The sequence below is a fragment of the Lissotriton vulgaris genome, chromosome 6 (genome assembly GCF_964263255.1).
Source record: "Lissotriton vulgaris chromosome 6, aLisVul1.2, whole genome shotgun sequence".
NCBI lineage: Eukaryota > Metazoa > Chordata > Amphibia > Caudata > Salamandridae > Lissotriton > Lissotriton vulgaris.
This window is the reverse complement of record NC_141694.1, coordinates 1,626,701,519-1,626,721,836: the sequence shown is the minus strand read 5'-3', so window position 1 is coordinate 1,626,721,836 and position 20,318 is coordinate 1,626,701,519.

Sequence of the window (20,318 nt, the reverse complement as noted above, 5' to 3'; positions counted from 1 at the left end):
ATGGCACGTTAACATAACTGGGGGTTTCAATAGGTTTTAACTTAGTGTAAAGTCTTGGTCTATTGCGATTCTACGAATGGCACATTTCTCTGCAGGATTGCGCACTATTATTAATGAAAGGTTTTAAATAGAAATGGGGAAATGATAGATCGTAGATGCCTTATCATGGGCGTCCGCCGACATTTTTCCAGGGGGGGGGCTAACCTGGCAAATGAAGGGGCGTGGCTAATGTTAATCAATAGGGGCGGGGTTAAAATGGCAGACAATCAGGATCGGGTAATGCTCAGGCCAAGCTGAGATAAAAAAGTGGTGAATTCTGCATTTGAAACTGGACAACAATTAGAGCACACATGAACCCTAAAATTACCCCCTTGGCCCCTTAAAACTCATACATTCCCTGATACTTAAAATTAACCCTCTGGCACCCCAAAACCCACAACCCAGACCCGCCCTGGCCCCTACAATTGTCCCCCTGGCACCCCAAAACTCATACCCGCCCTGAAACCTAAAATGTCCCCTCCTTGCACCCCAAAACCCATGCCCACCCTGAACACTAGAATTACCCCTCTGGTACCCCAAAACCCATACCCACCATGAACCCTAAAATTATCCCCCTGGCACCCCAAAACCCATACCCACCCTGAAACCTAAAATTACTCCTGCCCCCAAAACTCATACCCGCCCTGAACCATAAAAATACCCCCCTGGTCCATTAAAACCAATATCTGCCCTGAACCCTAAAATTACTCCCCTGGTACCCCAAAATCCATACTAACCCTGAACCCTAAAATTATCCCCCTAGCACCCTAAAACCCATACCCACACAGAACCCTAAAATTACCCCCTGGCACATCAACACCCATACCCTCTCGGAACCCTTAAATTACCCCCTGGTACCCCAAAACCCAAACCCACCATGAACCCTAAAACTATCCCTCTGGCACCCCAAAACACATACCTACCCTGAATTTTCCAGGGGGGGGGGGGCTAACCTGGCAAATGAAGGGGCGTGGCTAATGTTAATCAATAGGGGCGGGGTTAAAATGGCAGACAATCAGGATCGGGTAATGCTCAGGCCAAGCTGAGATAAAAAAGTGGTGAATTCTGCATTTGAAACTGGACAACAATTAGAGCACACATGAACCCTAAAATTACCCCCTTGGCCCCTTAAAACTCATACATTCCCTGATACTTAAAATTAACCCTCTGGCACCCCAAAACCCACAACCCAGACCCGCCCTGGCCCCTACAATTGTCCCCCTGGCACCCCAAAACTCATACCCGCCCTGAAACCTAAAATGTCCCCTCCTTGCACCCCAAAACCCATGCCCACCCTGAACACTAGAATTACCCCTCTGGTACCCCAAAACCCATACCCACCATGAACCCTAAAATTATCCCCCTGGCACCCCAAAACCCATACCCACCCTGAAACCTAAAATTACTCCTGCCCCCAAAACTCATACCCGCCCTGAACCATAAAAATACCCCCCTGGTCCATTAAAACCAATATCTGCCCTGAACCCTAAAATTACTCCCCTGGTACCCCAAAATCCATACTAACCCTGAACCCTAAAATTATCCCCCTAGCACCCTAAAACCCATACCCACACAGAACCCTAAAATTACCCCCTGGCACATCAACACCCATACCCTCTCGGAACCCTAAAATTACCCCCTGGTACCCCAAAACCCAAACCCACCATGAACCCTAAAACTATCCCTCTGGCACCCCAAAACACATACCTACCCTGAATCCTAAAATTATCCCTGCCACCCCAAAATTCATATCCGCCCTGAACCCTAAAATTACCCCCCTGGCTCCTTAAACCCATACCCACTCTGAACCCTAAAATTACCCCCCCCCTGGTACCCCAAAATCCATACCCACCCTGAACTCTAAAATTATCCCCCGGTCACCCCAAAACCCATACCCACTCTGAACCCTAAAATTACCCCCTGGCACACCAACACCCATACCCGCCTGGAACCCTAAAATTATCCCCTGGCACCGTCTGAGGCTAGGGCCATAGGGCACCTCTATACCTCCCTCTGAGGCTAGGGTCATAGGGTACCTCTCTGCTTCCCTCTGAGGCTGGGGTCCTGGGGGACCTCACTGCTGCCTCCCCCTAAGGCTAGGTTCCTTGGATACCTCTCTTCCTCCCTGTGAGGCTAGGGCCATAGGGTACCTCTCTTCCTCCCTGTGAGGCTAGGGTCATAGGGTACCTATCTTCCTCCCTCTGAGGCTAGTTTCCTTGGATACCTCTCTGCCTCACTCTGAGGCTAGGTTCCTTGGATACCTCTCTGCCTCCCACTGTGACTGGAAGACTCCCTCAGGAGAGTCCACAAGTAACCTGCAACAACAGCACACCCTCGCACTTGAGTACTAAGACAGCTGTTCTATGTACATGTGTGTAAGCTCAACGGAAACAAGACGGAGGTTCTGATTGTGGGGAAGTCTCCATCATTGTGGACCTCGGCATGGTGGCCTCCAGCGCTGGGCCTCCTACCCACTCCCAGCAATCCAGTGAGAAACCTGGGGGTATGGCTCGATAATAAAATCTCGTTCGAGCAGCAGACCAAACAGTTGGCAGGCACCTGTTTCGGCATTCTAAGGGTCCTTAGGAAAACTTTGACCTACTGCCACTGCCAGCCAGGAAAACCATGGTCCATGCCTTATTGACATCCAGGCTGGACTACGGGAATGTCCTGTATTTGGGGGCCAGTGCGAAGTGCATACAAAGGCTGCAGCGCGCACAGAATGCGGCTGCCCGCCTGATCCTCATGCTGCCCAAGAGGGCCTCCACTAAGAGAGCACTCAAAACACTGCACTGGCTGCCTATTAGGGAGCGTGTGACATTTAAAGCCCTTTGTGTAGGCAACCGTATCTTACAGGGGAAAGGACCCACATATCTCCACAAACTGCTGAATCCTTTCCACCCTACCCGACAGCTGAGATCAAGTGGGACGGGGCAGGTTCAGATTCATAAATTCAGCAGAGTGAGAGTGGGAGGGCACTCCTTTCGTGTCATGGCAGCCCAACAGTGGAATAAACTCCCTCAGAAGCTCCGCATGGAAACGTCAGAGTCGGCATTCCGCAACGAGCTGAAAACCCACCTGTTTCCCAAAGATTAGGACCGGGCTACCGCCTGACCAGCCACGAAGAACAACATGGAAGGAGTTGACTGTGGCTTTTCTTTAGCGCGGGACACACTAGGTAGTGTAACCAGGCGCTTTACAAATGTATTAATAAATAAATAAATACATAAATAAATAACAGCATCTTTTTAACTTAGGGTCACTCCCTTCATTCATATAAATACTAATGTTGTTTTGGTAATAACTGCCACTCATTGGCACATGCAATCCTGGGGGTTCCTGGCATTTATTGTACACGCTGATCCAGGAGGGGAACCTTTATGGAGAGTTCAAGACTTGACTTCTCCATTTTGGTTCCTGAAGGGAGCAGCTCGCCTGTTCAGCGAAAACAAGTGAGCTTTGGCAAACCCAATAATTTGCTTGAAAAAGCTCCTTTAATAAATGTGATATATGCGTGTGTGCATGTTTGTGCGTGTGTCCATATGTGTTTGAGAGTGTGTGTGTACACGTGTGGAAGTGTGTGCATGCGTGTTTGTGTGTGCATGTGAGCATGTGTGCGCATGTGTCTGAGTGTATGCACCTGTGCGTTGGTGTGTCTGGTTGCATGTGTGTGTGTGCATGTGTGAATGTGTGCATGCGTGCCTGTGTGTGCACGTGAGCGCGTGTGTGCATGCATATGAGTTTATGCATCAGACAAAATGACAATGATTGGGAGAGGCTGCGAGGAGGAGTGCGAGGCGCCCCATCAGGGAGTTGAGGCCTCTCGCAGGGAACAGTTCTGCTCCCTGCGGGACCCAGAATTACAGACAAAAGGCATCCATAAAAGCATGGGCGTCCGCAGGGGGGCAAGGAGGGGCGCTCCGGGGTGGGGGCAAGCGCCCCTCCTTGCCCCCCCCCCTGCAAACGCCCATGTGCCTTATTGCTGTATTTGATGGTTTCTACTGTGTTTTTTAATTAACTATGCAACTTAGCTTGTTAACCTTGTCACCGGTGGTTTTTTTTTATGTGCATTTGCTGAGAATGCGCTGCACCTTTGTGGTGTTTAGGGCTCTTCATTTTCCTCCTCCTTAACTGTTTGCTGTTGCTCCGTTTGTGAGATTTCCGCTGTGTTCGACCGCCCTCAGTAGAGTACACAGGACCCAGAGTTTCTTAGAGATTTTTCCTTATGGCAATCTGTGTCTTTACATGATCTGTTTTAAGGGGGTCTAGCATTTCAGTATTTCTCCCTATGAAGACTCAAGAGATCATATGTAGTTAACAGTGTCAGCTGCTGGGGGATCAACGAGGTCTGGTGCCATGATAGCTTGGGCAGTGGAGATAGTTCTGTAATGCTCAGCTGGAATTTCTCCATAATAGTGACATGTGCTTAGTCATTTTGGTTATTGAGTGACCACATGCATGATCCCATGGAGTTCTTGCATCACTTACATCTGATAGCTCTAAACCTGGGTAATCTAGTTGAGTTCTAGTATATTTTCTATTAAATCGCCCCAGAATCTGTTTTTCTTACATCTTTTTGTCTCAATTGTTTTTTATTTTTTACACCTTTCAGTGGCCTCTGTGGATAAACGTGCATCTTTAACCTCAGTCTCAGATGCTGAAAACACCGGCCCCTGTGATAAATCTGATAACGTCTTGAATATCGGGTTTGTGGCCTGAGATCTTTTGAGTCTTTTTAGTGAGTAAGTCGGAGGGGATGGTGTTTTTTTAAAACTCATGGATACCTATGGGACGATAAAGCAGTCTTCTCAGGCCCTCAGCATCAGATGGTAAGTTCTGAGCTGTGATCAAACAGCTCAGTAATGTGGATGAGACACGACTGTGAACCTCTGAGTACATCCCATCCTACTTGACTGTTCAATAGCATGGGAGCAATGGGGCTTCCTCAGAATATTGACACACCTGCAAATTTGAAGGGACTTCAGCTCCATCTACTAATTATTACACCTGGGGTTGCTGATCAGGTGGTGGTGCAAGCAATTTCCTGGCTGGATCATAGCCCGTTATTTTTCAGGGGGGTGGCACACCTCTATTATCAAACATGCATCACTTAATCCTCTCTAAAGTGGGTCTTTTTCCATGATCTTCTGCTCCCTCAGTATCAGCAGGGCTTCCTTAGACCGCTCCCTCTCTTCAGCCCCATGCCCGCAGGCCATCCCTAACCCGACCATTTGCAGCTCAGCTATCCTGTCCTCTGCAGCCATGATTGCCCCCTGGTTATTCCCAGGTCACCCTAACCTGATGGAGCTGTGGTCCTGTTCCCTACTTCCATTTTCCCAAAATTGGCACCAGCTCTCCCCACCCCCTCTGCTGGAATCCAGACCCATTCACCCCTCTCCCCAGGGGCACTTTATCTATTTGTGCTAACATGTCTGTTTATACCCTAGGCCTGATGACTTCTCTGTCAGCCCTCTTGCCTTTGTCATATGCTCCATTATATGCTCGCTTGCATAACGTTCCTCCTTCCTAACCTTCTTCAGATAGTAAGTATCCTTGTAGGCACTCCTATCCTACCTGCTTAATGTATCCACTGCCACAGCTTCCCTTTTTTGGGCCTCAAGATTACGCATTGCAACACTTTTTCCATTCACTGTTGCGACCTGTGCTTCACCTTCACTTGACATGCTCTCACTTCTCTTCACCTTGCAGGGTAGGTGCACACTCCGCCACCACCTACCAGCCAGCTCGCACCACTGTATCGTCTATAGGCGAGGCTGCTGCTGCCTTTCCTTGCTTTAGAGTCTTCTTGCAGCACTCTGCATTAATGTCCAAACTAGCTGTTCTGTGCTTCCACTGGATCACCACCAGGTGGTACATGAGGCCCTCCCTGCCTGGCCACCTCCTCCTGGTGGCATAACAAAACCTCAGGGGGCCCCCTCCAAGCTAAGGTTTGTGGGGTTCCTACTGTCCATTCCATAACTGCATTTCTGCTTCTCAGCGTTTTACTTGCTTGCAGCTGGCCGGCCCAAGGAGGCCCCATTTGAGGTGAGCAGTGTGGGCCTCCTGTGCTGCAGGGGCCTCCATTATGCCCCTGCCTCAACCACCACCACTATTCCTTGTGTGTCTTCTTTCACCAGCGGCCACCAGCCGCCTTCTGCAGGCCTGGTGCCCATCTGCTACCTTCAGTTTGTTCCTCCCTCGCGGTGGTTAACAGGCCAATAACACGGCTGCCAACCCACATGTCACCTCCCTCATGGGCCTCGCAATACCCACCGAAGCCTAGGATAAAGTAGGTATTTACAACAAGGGGTGGTGAGGGACAGAGTCTCTGAATTAAACAGAATACTCTCACCCAGTCAAGAGATCAGGGCTAGATCCAACACCGTTTTTTAGCTCACTGCACCATCCCAGTTTCAGAACCTGGCTGTATGCAAATTAGTCTGTTCCTGTCCCAGTGCATGATGGGAACAGGGCAAACCAAACTACAAAAGCCAATTCTTACACTGGGAAGGAAACAAGCTACCGGGGACCGGTTTCTGGCATTTCAGCCGTCTTCGGCCCGGCTTGCTTGAATCCTGATGGTGCAATGAGCAAGGGACTCACATCTGAGTATACCCTTCCACGCTTAGGGTGGACAAAAATATTTACAACAAGGGGTGGTGAGGGACAGAGTCTCTGAATTAAACAGAATACTCTCACCCAGTCAAGAGATCAGGGCTAGATCCAACACCGTTTTTTAGCTCACTGCACCATCCCAGTTTCAGAACCTGGCTGTATGCAAATTAGTCTGTTCCTGTCCCAGTGCATGATGGGAACAGGGCAAACCAAACTACAAAAGCCAATTCTTACACTGGGAAGGAAACAAGCTACCGGGGACCGGTTTCTGGCATTTCAGCCGTCTTCGGCCCGGCTTGCTTGAATCCTGATGGTGCAATGAGCAAGGGACTCACATCTGAGTATACCCTTCCACGCTTAGGGTGGACAAAAATATTTACAACAAGGGGTGGTGAGGGACAGAGTCTCTGAATTAAACAGAATACTCTCACCCAGTCAAGAGATCAGGGCTAGATCCAACACCGTTTTTTAGCTCACTGCACCATCCCAGTTTCAGAACCTGGCTGTATGCAAATTAGTCTGTTCCTGTCCCAGTGCATGATGGGAACAGGGCAAACCAAACTACAAAAGCCAATTCTTACACTGGGAAGGAAACAAGCTACCGGGGACCGGTTTCTGGCATTTCAGCCGTCTTCGGCCCGGCTTGCTTGAATCCTGATGGTGCAATGAGCAAGGGACTCACATCTGAGTATACCCTTCCACGCTTAGGGTGGACAAAAATATTTACAACAAGGGGTGGTGAGGGACAGAGTCTCTGAATTAAACAGAATACTCTCACCCAGTCAAGAGATCAGGGCTAGATCCAACACCGTTTTTTAGCTCACTGCACCATCCCAGTTTCAGAACCTGGCTGTATGCAAATTAGTCTGTTCCTGTCCCAGTGCATGATGGGAACAGGGCAAACCAAACTACAAAAGCCAATTCTTACACTGGGAAGGAAACAAGCTACCGGGGACCGGTTTCTGGCATTTCAGCCGTCTTCGGCCCGGCTTGCTTGAATCCTGATGGTGCAATGAGCAAGGGACTCACATCTGAGTATACCCTTCCACGCTTAGGGTGGACAAAAATATTTACAACAAGGGGTGGTGAGGGACAGAGTCTCTGAATTAAACAGAATACTCTCACCCAGTCAAGAGATCAGGGCTAGATCCAACACCGTTTTTTAGCTCACTGCACCATCCCAGTTTCAGAACCTGGCTGTATGCAAATTAGTCTGTTCCTGTCCCAGTGCATGATGGGAACAGGGCAAACCAAACTACAAAAGCCAATTCTTACACTGGGAAGGAAACAAGCTACCGGGGACCGGTTTCTGGCATTTCAGCCGTCTTCGGCCCGGCTTGCTTGAATCCTGATGGTGCAATGAGCAAGGGACTCACATCTGAGTATACCCTTCCACGCTTAGGGTGGACAAAAATATTTACAACAAGGGGTGGTGAGGGACAGAGTCTCTGAATTAAACAGAATACTCTCACCCAGTCAAGAGATCAGGGCTAGATCCAACACCGTTTTTTAGCTCACTGCACCATCCCAGTTTCAGAACCTGGCTGTATGCAAATTAGTCTGTTCCTGTCCCAGTGCATGATGGGAACAGGGCAAACCAAACTACAAAAGCCAATTCTTACACTGGGAAGGAAACAAGCTACCGGGGACCGGTTTCTGGCATTTCAGCCGTCTTCGGCCCGGCTTGCTTGAATCCTGATGGTGCAATGAGCAAGGGACTCACATCTGAGTATACCCTTCCACGCTTAGGGTGGACAAAAATATTTACAACAAGGGGTGGTGAGGGACAGAGTCTCTGAATTAAACAGAATACTCTCACCCAGTCAAGAGATCAGGGCTAGATCCAACACCGTTTTTTAGCTCACTGCACCATCCCAGTTTCAGAACCTGGCTGTATGCAAATTAGTCTGTTCCTGTCCCAGTGCATGATGGGAACAGGGCAAACCAAACTACAAAAGCCAATTCTTACACTGGGAAGGAAACAAGCTACCGGGGACCGGTTTCTGGCATTTCAGCCGTCTTCGGCCCGGCTTGCTTGAATCCTGATGGTGCAATGAGCAAGGGACTCACATCTGAGTATACCCTTCCACGCTTAGGGTGGACAAAAATATTTACAACAAGGGGTGGTGAGGGACAGAGTCTCTGAATTAAACAGAATACTCTCACCCAGTCAAGAGATCAGGGCTAGATCCAACACCGTTTTTTAGCTCACTGCACCATCCCAGTTTCAGAACCTGGCTGTATGCAAATTAGTCTGTTCCTGTCCCAGTGCATGATGGGAACAGGGCAAACCAAACTACAAAAGCCAATTCTTACACTGGGAAGGAAACAAGCTACATCACCACCCCCTTTTTGTAAATCGTTTTTGGCCACTATAGGTGTGGCAGGGTATACTCAGACATGAGTCCCTTTCTCACTGCTCCATCAGGATTCAAGCAAGCCGGGCCGAAGAAGGCTGAAATGCCAGAAACCGGTCCCCGGTAGCTTGTCTCCTTTCTGGTGAAGAATTGGCTTGGTAGTTTAGTCTGCCCTGTTCCCATGATGCACTGGGCCAGGGACAGACTGATTTGCATATAGCCAGGTTCTGAGCTGGGATGGGGCAGTGAGATAAATAACGGTGATGGATCAAGCCCTGATCTTTGGACTGGGTAAGAGTGGTCTGTTTAACTCAGACACTCTGTTCATCACCACCCCCTTTTTGTAAATCGTTTTTGGCCACTATAGGTGTGGCAGGGTATACTCAGACATGAGTCCCTTTCTCACTGCTCCATCAGGATTCAAGCAAGCCGGGCCGAAGAAGGCTGAAATGCCAGAAACCGGTCCCCGGTAGCTTGTCTCCTTTCTGGTGAAGAATTGGCTTGGTAGTTTAGTCTGCCCTGTTCCCATGATGCACTGGGCCAGGGACAGACTGATTTGCATATAGCCAGGTTCTGAGCTGGGATGGGGCAGTGAGATAAATAACGGTGATGGATCAAGCCCTGATCTTTGGACTGGGTAAGAGTGGTCTGTTTAACTCAGACACTCTGTTCATCACCACCCCCTTTTTGTAAATCGTTTTTGGCCACTATAGGTGTGGCAGGGTATACTCAGACATGAGTCCCTTTCTCACTGCTCCATCAGGATTCAAGCAAGCCGGGCCGAAGAAGGCTGAAATGCCAGAAACCGGTCCCCGGTAGCTTGTCTCCTTTCTGGTGAAGAATTGGCTTGGTAGTTTAGTCTGCCCTGTTCCCATGATGCACTGGGCCAGGGACAGACTGATTTGCATATAGCCAGGTTCTGAGCTGGGATGGGGCAGTGAGATAAATAACGGTGATGGATCAAGCCCTGATCTTTGGACTGGGTAAGAGTGGTCTGTTTAACTCAGACACTCTGTTCATCACCACCCCCTTTTTGTAAATTAGGATAAAGTAGGGGCTGGTATGTCCCAAGGTTGGTGAGACGAGTGGGACGTATAAAAAAAAAAGAATTACATTAAATTACCTGCGAGCGCAACGTCCTCCTCGATGGTCTTCTCTCCTCAAGACAGGAAGGCAGGTTTCAAACTCCCGAGCCAATCTTGCCGTTGCTTTCACCAGCATGAGAGCGGCACCAGGATTGGTGGGAGCGGCCTCTATCAGCGCTCAGAAGAGCACTGGAGGCTTTTGCTTTCTCTAACCCAGCTGTCTTAAGACAGCTGGGTTAAAGAGGTTTAAAGTGCGCATGTGTGGCTGGCCATCGCAAAACGGTCGGCCAAAAAGACATGTGCACTTTAAACTGAAAGTGCCCTGCTCTCTCTGCTGCTGCCAGTCAGCAGCAGCCCCACCCCCATCCTGACGCTACGTTAGGGTTGGGGTGACAAAAAATACAATTGTAATGAATTAATTTCATTACCATTTTATTTTTCTTCTCTGGTAGCATTTCAGTGGGGCAACGCTCCCCAATTCAAATGGAGGAGCTGCCCCTGCAAAGATAAATCTTCCGGCTCAATTAAGTTGCCGCTCCGTACATCACACAGTGCACACAGGGTCTGGCTTAATCATTCTGCCTTGGGAGGGAGGGGTGCAGTATAGACACTTTTTCAACAAATATATTTATCCATTGCCTATATCTATTAGGTATATTCAAATATGTAACCCCTGAACACAGAACTTAGAGGTGAGAGCACCGTGCTCTGCATCTTATTTATTTCATTTATTTATAAAGTTTTATATATCGCAAACTTGACCCAAGAGTGTATCAGAGCGCCTTACATTTAGGATTGTAGCGTTACAAGTTACATCAGATACAAGAGCATAGTGAGGTACAGCAATGTAGGAGGGAAGTGAGGAAGGAGAAGTACCGGGCAGATGAGGAGGAACAATGCCCAATGTCTGGCTGGGTAGGTGACACTCAAGGGGTAAAACAAGGGCCAATCTCCACATTAGCTGTCAAGCAGCTCCACCGGTCATCGGCCATGTTGCTCAGGTCTCAGCGTTCAGGAAAAAACTGTTTTTATTTTATTTGATTTGCGAAGGTTATATAGCGCTATCTAGACCCAGAGGTATCAGAGCGCATAACCAGGGGAACGTTGTATTAGAAGGTACATCAAAAGGATTATAGAGCACTGGCTAGACCCGTGGGTATCAGAGTGCTATAACAGAGGAACATTGTGTGACAAATTAGATCAGTTACAATAGCGTGGTAAGGTACAGTAAACAAACAATGAGGTTGAGAGAACTTATAGGAAAGGAGGGGAGGAAGGAGCCATAGCGGAAAGACGAGGAGGAACTGTGTCCAATGTCCGGAGAGACAAATAGAGAGGGAAAGGGGAGAGGTGGAGTGAGAAGGGAGAGGACAAGGGGGAGGACGGGAAAGAGATAAAGGGAAAGTCAACCCAGGGACTGAGTGGGTAGGTGACGGCCAAGGAGATAATCCAAAGCCAGTCTCCTCTATAGCTCTCTAGGAAGCTCCAACAGGCATTGGACCAAAAGCTGGAAAGAAAGGTGACGAGGAGAAAGCAGAGCACCAGAAATACCATGAGGGGGGGGTGGGCAAGACAGGGAGAAGGGGAGAAACTGTGCCCAAGGTCCGACTGGGCAGGTGGTGGTCAGGGGATGAGCCAAGGCCGATCTCCTCATTAGCTGAGCAAAGCACCTCCACTGGGCGTTGGACAAAATGCTCAGACTCCACTGTCAGAGTAGAGATCATGTGTACACCGGGCGAGACAAGTAGAGAGGGAAAAGAGGAGAGGGGGAGTGAGAAGGGAGTGGACGAGAGGGAAGATGGAATAAGAGATAAAGGGAAAGTCGGTCCAAAGACCGGAAGGGTAGGTGACGGCCAGGGAGGAAATCCAAAGCCAGTCTCCCCTATAGCTATCTGGTAAGCTCCCACAGGCATCGGTCAGAAAGATGGAAAGAAAGGAGACAAGGAAAAGGCAGACCGGCAGACATACGCAGGGGGGGAGGGTGAGACAGGGAGAAGGGGAGAAACTGTGTCCAGTGTCCGGCTGGGCAGGTGACGGTCAGGCCGATCTCCTCAATTAGCTGAACAGAGCAGCTCCACCGGGCATCGGACAAAATGCTCGAACTCCGCTGTCCGGGTAGGGGTCAACTGTACTCAGGGGATTATCGGAATAGTACGGGCGGGGGGGAGCCAAGGTCTGAGAAAATTCCAGAAGTCCTCTTGAGGTCAGAAACAGTCCTGGCCGGGTTTTTTTAAATAAGAGTAAAAGATCAGCAAGGAGGGAGAAAAAAAAGTCAATACTGTCGGCCATGTTGGGGTCGGGCATCCGGGCTCCTTTTTCACTCCGTGAGTGTGCCTAGAATGACAGAGGTAAACAGGGAAGGAAGGGACAGACTCCTAATAGCTCTTAAAAAGGACACTAGATCTCACCATTGCCCTCCAAGGGGGGTGGAAGGGGGTCTGATGAGGTTTCCCTGCACCCATTTGAGTTGTGGCCTGATTTTGAAAAACAACAGGCAGTTATCAGGAGAATGAGTGGCATCTCGCTGTTGAATTTGAGGTAATATGTCACGAGGAGTCGCCATTTTAGGGTCAGGCATCCAAGGTTACGTGACCGTTTCTCGGTGGTAAGTACACTTGCTCGCTCAATTTGGAGCCACGATTTACAGATAGCTTAACATCAGTCAAGCGTACAGCATGTAGGCATACCGTGTTTCCAACCTTCTTGTTACCCGCTCCTATTGTGGCGGTCTCTACAGCAGCGCCGGGCTGGTTATTGGCGCGCTCGCGACTTTCTCTGCTCTCTCCACTGAATTCTGTGTGCTGTGGGCACGGTTACGGGTATTATTGATATTTTCAAGCCCTCACCTTCTATCTGGCAATCTGCGAGCTCGTCAGTTCCACGCCGAAGATGCTGGGTGAAGACAAGCGTGCCACACAGTTTTCTCAGGGCGCTGCTGATGGTGCAGGCAAGTGGTGTTCCCGACCAGGAGTTTTCTCCCCCAGAGATCCTCGTTCGAACATACTCTGCAAATCAAACCTTCGCCAAACCACAAGTTGTTATTTTAAATTTTACATTTGGGATGATTTATCGGGATTTCCTATCGCAATATTTGGAGCTGGAGCAGTGGTGTTTACCTGCCCATACGACATAGAATGCTCCCCACCGCCATCTTAGGTCCGCCGGGCAAGGGCTCCGCGTCTCACTTTCAAAGGTGGTTTTCTCCACAGGAGTACACAATTTCCCAGATTGAGCCCCAGCAGTGTGTTACTCCATCATTCCGATGCAAGAGGCAGCGCTGCTCGTTTTTTGTACACAGTATTGCAGACTTTATTGAAACTTTAGATGACACTGGTATAGACTGCCATGCATTGTACGCTCGCATTCATCTGCTTTGTAAGTTACATCTCCGCGGTAGCCGCCATTTTAGACATCCGCATCAGGGTCAGGCAGAAAGGCTCGGTAGTTTATAAAAGTACTACACAGCTCTCATTCATAGAAGAATATAAAATATTTATCTACCTTTCATTGAAACTCTGTTTTGCAAGTCTGTTTTGCCGTGAAATCAACTCGCTGGCGTGTATTGCGGCACACAACACGCTGGCAGGTCAAGCTGCCCCCTGGGGCGATCTCCGCTGGCCAAGTATCTGGATCCTGCGTACGGGACTCCCCCTCGGGCTCAGTCAAATATCGGGCTCCGATGTTTCACGCTTCATGCCCTCTCACCTTCCGGTGCCAGCGATGACGCTCCGGCCGGCTGCAGCAAACTGGCGGGTCAAAATCCTCAGTCTCCGTTCTCCCTGCGCCCGTAGCGGCACCCGGGCACCCAACTCTAGCTCTCGCTCACTTCTTAACCAAAGCTTACAGTCCCATCCGTAGAGTACGGCAACTACCTTTGCATCTATTGTCCTAGTTATGAATGGGCAGTGGAAAAATATCCCATTGTCCTACCATCATTCATTGCCACTATTCATAATACATAAATCAGAACAGATAGACCATCAGTCCTGTTGATCCAGCAATCCAGCAGTGAGACTGTCCTCTGAGCGTCAATCTGCACTCGCTGGTTAGACTGTGCTTTAGAGTAGACTTTGAGCGCTTGCTGTAAGTTGTTAGGGCCCATATAGATCTTTGCTTTACTATCAAGAGTGACCTTCAGGAGAGCTGAGTAGAGAATAGCATAGTTAATGTTGAGCTTTCAACTTCTGTTTGAGGGGAGCAAAACGCCTACACGCCTCCTGCACCTGGGGAGTGAAGTCCGGATAAAGCAACAGTTTGACACCCTCATAATTGAGTGTCCGTATCTCTCTTGCCCTGCATAGTATGATGTCCCTGTCTCTATAATACAGTATAGGGCTATGATTGGGCATGGGGGTGCCCCGGATGCGGCACCAGTGAATGATGTGCAAGTTCCACCACAAAGATGTAAGAAAATACATCTTGGCCCATCAAGGTCACAAGTGAGTTCTCCACAAATAGCTCCATGTTACCAGTTGAGGTGGATTCCTGTAGCCCCACTATGCACAAATTGTTGTGCCTAGACCGCGCTTCAAGGTCTTCAGCCTTAGACTGTAGTGACTTCAGTCGTTCCTCCATTTGTTTCTGGGCTCTTGTCTCTTCCGCCTTCTGGTCCTCAACTTCTGAGACCCTCCTCTTGACCACATCAATCCTCTTGGCATGCTTGTCTAAGCGCCTTGGCATGTGATCCATGCGGTAAGAGAGCAAGTCTATTTTCCATCGATTATGGAGAGACTTTGCTGCATAGTTTCAAGAATGTGGCGTTAGTCTCCCCCCATCTCTGATCCAGAGGCACCATGCTCCCCCAGCTCTGCATCAGTTTCTTGTGAATTCCCATAGAAGCCCAGGTTCTGTTGTTAACGTGGGCTTCTATGGGAATTCACAAGGGCATTTTATCAAGCCCATTATCGCCGCTTTAGCTGCAGTTTCCTGCTGATAAAAATGCCGATAATGTATCGCCCTTTATTGATAATATGGTCCTTAGAATGTTACAAACTGCACACACAAGCTAATGGGAGGAGTGTATGTAAATCGTCTAACCACTGGCAATTGCTTATGTAGAATTCAACCTATTTTTGCCCACTGTGCCACTCTAAAGAAAGGCCCGCCTCATGCAAATCTGTACTTGTTCTGCTCCTCATGGGAACAGTCCCTCCCAAATTGCCGGACAACACCCCCTCCAGAAGGAAACCCCAGACCAGTTTTGTTAGGCCTTGTCAATGAGGTATAGCTTGGATCTAATGACACAGCAAGCAAGGGGCCATATCTGGACACGCCCTTGACCACTTTGGGTGTTACCTAAAACAATGCTACACAGAGCTAGTGGTTATATTATATGAATGCATTCCTTGCATGCCTTTTTGTGTGCCAGACTAGATAAGGCTGTTGAGATTATCTAACCACACACTTAACTGACACTGATCTTGTCTAGTGTCCTATGTCTGGCTGCGCCCATGGGCGTCCGTAGTGGGGGCAAGGAGGGGCGTTTGCCGCCCCCCCCTGGAGCGCCTCTCCTTGCCCCCCCTGTGCACGCCCATGTGCACAAATGCATCCCGGAGGGAGGCCTGATGCCGAGGCTCGTCCTCAGGCAGGACATCACTAGGGTGACCAACCGCCGTAAATTTCACGGAGTCCGTAAATTGGACCTCACGTCCGTTGTACGTGAGGATCCTTTTTACAGACGCCTTTTGTCTGTAATTTTAGGCATTGCAGGGAACAGAGCTGTTCCCCTGCAAAAGACCTCAGCTCCCTGATGGGGCCACCTCGCACTCCTCTGAGCACAAGAGCAGCCCCACCCCGCCCATTATCATTCTGTGTGGGGCTGATGATTGCCACATACAGAATGACCATGGGTCAGTCTGGGCTGGCACAGCATGCGGTGACCTCCTCCAACCTCAGTCCAGGGCAGGGCATTCTGTCACATGGAAGTGCGAAGATGCCCATGCTGCTGCTAGGTGAGAATTCAGTTATTTATTTATTTATTTAATTATTTATAAAGTAGGAGGGCGGTGAAAGAAGTTGAAAGGAATGGATTAGAGTTATAGTATAGCAGCCATGGTTGATGCTTTTTTATTTTATGCAACTAACAACCATTGACAAAGCCAATAGTTCTGGCGTGTTGTACGTGTAACGTTACTTGTTCTAAGTGTTATGTTACTTGTTGTATTATATATCTGGATGCAATGACAGAAGCAACAAAATTACCAGTCGGGCGGCACATTATAGTAAGCACAGATTTTTAGTTTATGTGTTTTAAGCCACGCATTTTATTACATCAAACACCCTTTTGGAGAAACGCCCCTAGTTTTTATATCCCACTTAAAGCTCTGGAAACAACACCATGTCACAGTCGCCCCACGTCAAGTCACTGTGCATCATGCATGACTCATGCCTTCCACTTTCTCAGATTGCCTAAGTGCAGGGGCATAGTGAACCCTGCTCCACCCCACCCCTTGCTTTAGGAACTACAGCGAGGGTGAAGTTCTTGTTGGGTCTCATAATTAATGTGAAAAGGTGAGTGAGTAAGTAAGTGCAGGGATGGGTGGATGGATGGCTGGATAGATGAGTGAAATAATGGATGGATGAGTGAAAGGGTGGATGACGGGCGAGTGAATGGGTGGATGGATGAGTGAAACGATGGATGAATTGATAAATTCATAAGTGAAAGGGTGGATTGATAAATTGATAAGTATAAGGGTGAATGGATGGATGGATGATTGAATGGCAGGTGTAAGGCTAGATGAGTGAGTGAAAGGGCGGGTAGATGGACAAAAGGATGGATAGATGATTGAAGGAGTGAAAGGGAGGATGGATGAGTGAAAGGATGGATGAATGATAGGTTCAGTGGATGGATTCATGAGTGGATGAGTAGATGAATGGGTGGGTGGATAGAAGGATGGATGGCTGAGTGAAAGGGGAATTGAAAGAGTTAGGGGATGGGTAAATGGATGACTGAACGGGTGAATGGCTGGATGGATGAGTTAATGGATGGATGGGTGGAAGAGTGGATCGATGAGTGTATTGATGGATAGGGTGAAAGGGTGGATGGATGGATGATGGATGGATGAGTGAAATGATGGATTGAAGGAAATGTGATGGATCGGTTTGTAAATGGATGAATACGGACATGGATAGGCACACAGATGGAAGGACAGAATGAATGGTGAAAGTCTGAATGATGGATGAAAGTATGATTACACATTGTAAGCCCCATTATGTTAAGCAACATTTCCTATACATTGACTTTCACATTTATATGAGTGATTGTCTCTATATAATATGTGTGTGTGCACTCCAAAACTCTGCCCCATATACTTGGGATGAGTATCACTATAGAAGAAATGAAATACACATGAGAGAGGGTCTATGTGAAGATGAGGGGCGCCATTGGAGGGTGGTATCAAGGCCAGACTGGCCGGACCGGGCAACAGGTGTTTTATCTGGGAGCTGGAAAGGTGGGGGCGGTTTTGTTACCACAAAAAGACCTGCACATTTGTTTAAAGCTGCACGTATACTGACAACCCATGAAGTGTACAATTGTCTCAACCTAATATAAACTTATTTTCACTTGTACTTTAGTGGTTGTCTATTTACTTACTTATGTACTATTGGGCAACCTCCTCTGATGTGTCTGTAAACATAACCTTTTGTCCTGAATTTTGACCTCCTGTCCTTAATTTTTGTCCCGAATTTTGTCCCTTTGTCCTGAATTTTTACACTAACTATCCTGAATTTGCACCCATGCCAGTTGGTCACCCTAGACATCACGGCGACCCCTCCAGGTGCCGGTGGTTGGGGGGGGCAGTGATCCTCAGCGTTTAGATGGAAGCAGGGGGCTACCAATGACAGAGGCGTCAAGTGCAGGTGCCCTGCAACCCACGCATCACCACCACATGAAGGAAGAAAAGAACCTGATCAACTCGTCGACCCAACCTCCAGAAAAAAACTTTCAGACGCCATGGAAAGGCAGCTGCATTTGCTGTCTGCGAGTCTGTCAAAGTAGATTTGTACAATAAACCCATTTGAAAAGGAAACTGCACAGTCATCACTCAGCGTCTTCAATCCCTTGTTTACCCCTCTTTTAAACCTCACGTCCACTCATCTCCCTCAAATTTCGGGAGGGGGGAGGCTAATTCATCCAGCCAAAGCCATGTGCAGAGTGGAGATGCAGGGCCTCTAAGTAGGGGTGAAAACACAACAAAGCCTCATCACCAAGTAAATGGTATTTTAAAGACCTGTGTGAAGTACTCGGGTGCGATTGTGTGTGTGTGGTGTGCCGGGAAGCTGTCTCAGCCAGGCACTTACATTCTTATAACATTCAGACCCCTCAGAATGACAAATCACCACTTCTAGCTGCCTCGTCATTGGGTGGGAGTGGGAAGATGTGCACAGCAGGGGGAAAGGGATGGCCAGTGCAGGTGACGCTTTTCTTTTGTATAGGCATTTCTGCTGGTGTCACAGCCCAGGGTTTGCTGTCTGTGCACTTGTATAGATGTGTATTCCATGCAAGTGCACAGACAGCACACCCTGGGCTATGATGCCAGCAGGAATTACTTTACAAAGGAAAAGTGTCACTTGCACTGCCATCCCTTTCACCCTGCTGTCTGTACATTTGTAGGGAATACACATCCACGACACTGCTCACCAGATAAATGGTGAACAGGGCCATGGATCTGTCTCTTTTTGCATCCAAGGGCACCACGAAGAAGCAGAGGAGGCCCAGGCAAGGAGAATCCAGGAGACATTTGACCCACACCTATCTCGAAAGTGAGATCTTTGGGAGGGGATGGATGCCAGGACGACAGTGCTGCTGATCAGCCCGACTCCACTGAATAGTATCAGAAGAACAGGCAGCAGTTTTTAAGTAAGTTCCAGTAACTTTAATGCATTCTACAGCATCACCAGCATTACCTACTGGCTGCATATCTAGGTACGGTGTTTTAGACTTACATGCATGGAAACGTCAAGGAGGACAGTCCCCTCCGAATATGCTAATGTAGTGTAAGCTTGTAAGGGCAGATTTACAAGCCCCTTGGGCCACTTTTGCGTCACTTTTCCTATGTTAAAAGTGATGCAAAAATGGAGTAAGGGGCTTGTAAATCTGCCCGTAGCGTTCAGCTTTTGGTATGCCAGTGGGGTAGTTTTAGGGTTCAGGGTGGGTATGAGTTTTGGGGTGCCAGGGCAAATGTTAGGGTTTAGGGTGGATATGAGTTTTGGGGTGCCAGGGGTAATGTTAGGGTTCAGTGCGGGTATGACTGTTGGGGGGGCCGGGTCGGTATGGGTTTTTGGAATACCAGGGGGGTAATTGTAGGGTTTAGCGTGGGTATGGGTTTTGGGCTGCAGGGGGGGGGGAAATATTAGGGTTCAGGGCGGGTATGGGTTTTGGGGTGTCAGGGGGACAATTTAGGGGTCAGGGCTGGTATAGGTTATGGGTTTTGGGGTTCCAGGGAGCTAACTTTAGGGATCAGGGAATGCATGAGTGTTAAGGGGCCATGGGGGTAAAATTAGGGTTCATATGTGTGCTCTAATTGTTGTCCAGTTTAAATTCAGAATTCACCACTTTTTTTCTCAGCTTGGCCTGAGCATTAACCTATCCTGATTGTCTGCCATTTTAGCCCAGCCCCTACTGATTAACATTAGCCACACCCCTTTGTTTGCCAGGTTAACCCCCCCTGGAAAAAAGGACAACGAATAGCGGAGCTGTGAATGAGCAGCACTTAGAATTGAAAGTGCTTGGACGTTTGTGCAGCTGCTTGCTCAAACACTCCTCCAGAAGTTTGGGTATGTAAACATTTATAGATGTATGAAACCAATGCATGGTCGTGTTTTGTAATTTCTCAGAAATGTGCATTGTTCCCAAAGTGGCTTCTACCACTATTCATAACATAAGTGGGTACCTGTGGTGCCACCTAGTGCATTATACCCCTGCCAGTACTAATTGAGTGCTAATAATGATGTTGTGATTTCTCTGATTGCAAAGTGCCTTTGGTCCTATTTGGGGTATAATGCAATGTATAAATCCCAAATGATTACTATTATTGCCTTTGTTCTGCTCACAAAAGGAAACATTTGCACTTTCCCAGGAACAGTACTGCAGCCTTTCTCTGCCCTCGGATCGTATCACGGCACAAGGGGAGTCTGGTAAGCACTGGCTGTACAGGCAAATAATGATAAACAGAAATCACGTCTCTGCTGCTCCACGGTTACAAATAAATTGCTGCCATCT